The sequence below is a fragment of the Chiloscyllium plagiosum genome, chromosome 19 (assembly GCF_004010195.1).
Source record: "Chiloscyllium plagiosum isolate BGI_BamShark_2017 chromosome 19, ASM401019v2, whole genome shotgun sequence".
Lineage (NCBI taxonomy): Eukaryota > Metazoa > Chordata > Chondrichthyes > Orectolobiformes > Hemiscylliidae > Chiloscyllium > Chiloscyllium plagiosum.
This window is the reverse complement of record NC_057728.1, coordinates 1,323,108-1,326,816: the sequence shown is the minus strand read 5'-3', so window position 1 is coordinate 1,326,816 and position 3,709 is coordinate 1,323,108.

Sequence of the window (3,709 nt, the reverse complement as noted above, 5' to 3'; positions counted from 1 at the left end):
TTCACAGGAGTCTCCCAAGCACTGAGGATGTCACCTAGATAGGGGACAAAACGTCTGCAACACAAATTCCCAGCTCGGCGAACAGAACCACAACAACGAGCACCCAAGCTACAAATCTTCTCCCATGTCTTCCAAGTTCATTAGCTGCTGTTTTAGTATGTTGGTGGGTTTGTGGGCTACCATGATGCCAAGGGGTCTGAGTAGTCTGGCAGTCATTTCCGAGATGTCTTTGATGCTTGTTTGGGTTTGTTGCTGAGAAATCAACGGACTGTGTTCATTATAGAGAAAGCTATTTTGGAGCTTTACGGGTTCTGTATCTTGAATGGTGAAAAGACATAGTGAAAAACTTGGGATCAGAATCACACTCGAAGGACAGGAAAGCTGAGATTTTAAAAAGGAGGTGGCCATTGGTTTGTCTGGAGATAGAGGATGATGAAATGGATAGAGTGATGGAAAACAGAGTTTAAAATTATGTTCAAAATGGGTAATTAGAAATTAAAGAAAAAGTGAAGTAAAGATAAATAGGGAAAGAGAGAGAGAGAGAGAGAGACAGAGAGAAGAAAAAAAAAAGAGTGAGAGGATGAGAGAAAGGGGCAAGGGAGGGAAAAGAGAATTTCAGAAAGCACAACAGGAAAGAGAGTTTAAGCTAAGCCAATTCGAGCTGAGGAGCAGGAACCTACAGTGTCCCAGGAAGACACCACTGAGTCAGACTTGAGGGTGAAGGCAACTTGGTTTGTTCATTGAAGTCCTGCATTTGATGAGGCAGAGGTAGAAGCTATCTTCCCCTCTTTTGAGTAATTATCACAGCAGATTTATCACAGAATATAAACCGGCCAGGCCAACATTGGTCTGAATAACAGTAGAGTAAGCTCTTAGGGGAATTGCATGAGGTTCACTCTGTCTTGCCACTGATTACAAGCAGTAAAATGGGCTATTTTTGGAACTTTCACCTTTTGAGCTTTTACGACATTCACTTTGAATCATTTTGAGTCATTCCCTTATTAGCCGACCTTCGCTGATGTGAAGCTGAAGATTGGGGTTAGGTGCCACATCAGATTAGGTGACCCTTAGAAATTGCCGAACGTGTTGTTCTTTGACAATGAATGGAATCTGCTGGGCAAGAGATGAATATCTTAGATTTTGAGGAATCTCATGAGGCTGTCGTTAAGTGTGAGCCATGTGGCTCCTTGCCCAGCACAAAACCAAAATATTTGTGCCCAGGGGCCCCAGGCAATTACGTGAGCCCTGATCCAAAGTCTTGATATTTCAGCCATTTGTCTACCCATACCTGTTCTTGCACTTATTGTCACCCTCGTATCGGATTGTGACTCCCTATGCCATGACAGCTTGTCTCTCTCTGAAAATGATATCTGGTTTCCATCACTGACTTCTGGTCTTGGTTCAAGGTGGAGAGTCCAGCCGTACTTGGAAACACATTGCTTTCCTTGGTCGAAGATCTTGCTGTGGCGCTTTATTCCCACACTATTTACAAATGGGCAGGTATCCATAAATGTGGGCAAAACTTAGATTGGGAGCCTTACATCTCTGACAGGATTTGATAATGTGAGATTAGCCCATCAAATGCCAGCCTTGTGGGGTATAGGCTGCTCTGTATTAGGAGACTTTGCATTAGGCAAAATAATTTTGCGGTACATGTGGATTTTATCCAGAGTCATACAGCATAAAAACAAGCCCTTCAGCCTAACTCTTTCATGCCAATCATGTTTCCTAAACTGAGTTAGTCCCATTTGCCTGCATTTGGCCCATATCCCTCTAAATTTTTCCCACTTTATGTCCCTGTATACGTTTGCAGTATGATATTCCTACACATTAGCTTTTTCGCTTCAATTATTACCAAACAACTTCCCACTCCCTCCACAAAATATAGTCGGTTACCTGTAAACAGCGACTGGGATAGAATCTCTGAGGTCTACCTCCTCTGGGGAGTAATTATCTTCCTTTTGATTCAATTGCCTTGAGGGCCCTGAGATTGTTCATTCCTTTGAGGATATCAACATTGTTTTTTGCCCCAGAATTGGAAGGAGACCTGAATCACCAGGCGAAAGTGAGGACTGCAGATGTTGGAGGTCAGAGTCTGGATTAGAGTGGTGCTGGAAATGCACAGCAGGTCAGGCAGCATCCGAGGAGCAGGAAAATTGATGTTTCGGGCAATTCCTGATGAAGGGCTTTTGCCCGAAACGTCGATTTTCCTGCTCCTCGGATGCTGCCTGAATTGCTGTGCTTTTCCTGAATCACCAGGCCCCTGGCCATTTCGAGTGCTTTCCATTGACAAATAATCGTGGCTTTCAGAACATCCTGATTAGTGTGAGAGGAATTCTGTCAAATCCTCCACCCTCTCTGAAAACCTGGGATTTGAAAAGCTCAAGCAGCTCCATTTTAACCATTGGGTACAAACTTTTAAGATAGAAACCACTTATGGAAACCTCATGTGCTAATTCTATTTGAAAAGATCAAAGATGGCTTCCCAGTAAGAATAACCTAGAGGTACAGAGAGTGACTGGGTCCAGAGGACTAGGTGCCATTCCACAATCTCTTGTTCCAGAAAACAAAACCCTCCCAACCAACTGGGAAAGGATTGAGGTGTGGAGAGCGAGAGGAGAGAGGGAATTCTCGAAGTCCTGCTCAGGACAGAGAGGGTTGTGCTAAATTGAAATGTTGAGGGCGGGGGGAGCGATAAACAAAACCATCTGCATTAACTGCTGAAAAAAAGTAGAGAATATCTGGGCCATCTGCTGGAGGTTAAGGGAAAAACCAGTGGGATTTATTAAGGCACAAAAACCAAGTGAGGAGGATAGGATTCAGTCAGAGAGCATGCAGTCTGTAACTCTGACTGGGGCTGTGAATCCCTATAACAACATTCCTGAGAGGTTGGATGAGGTTTAACAGCAAAGACAGTCTTAGTAGAACCTGATAGAGTTTCCAAGTCCCAGTATTTCTGTCTATCTGGTAAAATTCAGATTTAATTTGATTTCAACCTGAACAAAAGATCTTCCCTCGGTCTACAATTGTCAACAATTTTTCTTTGTTTGCGTGAAGACCGATGGATATATTCTATCGCCTGTTTCCAAACTCCTGGCCCTCACGAGCTGATTTTCATTTCTGGCATTTTATTTATGACTTGACTTTTTGGGTGGTGCAACTGCATATGTATGTGTGAGGAGAATAAAGAAGGATATAGTTTTAATTCTTGGGTTAGAATTAAGGTGTAAATTGGTGTTCACTACTTGTTTTAAGAATAAGTTTTTATCAGCTTTATAGTAATAGATTATTTTGAGTTTATTAAAGAGGACAAGGTTAGATCTCATGGAATGCAGGGAGAACTAGCCATTTGGATACAGAACTGGCTCAAAGGTAGAAGACAGAGGGTGGTGGTGGAGAGTTGTTTTTCAGACTGGAGGCCTGTGACCACTGGAGTGCCACAAGGATCGGTGCTGGGTCCTCTACTTTTTGTCATTTACATAAATGATTTGGAAGCAAGCATAAGAGGTACAGGTAGTAAGTTTGCAGATGACACCAAAATTGAGGTGTAGTAGAGAGCGAAGAGGGTTACCTCAGATTACAACAGGATCTTGACCAGGTGGGCCAATGGGCTGAGAAATGGCAGATGGAGTTTAATTCAGATAAATGCGAGCTGCTGCATTTTGGGAAAGCAAATCTTAGCAGGACTTATACACTTAATAGTAAGGTC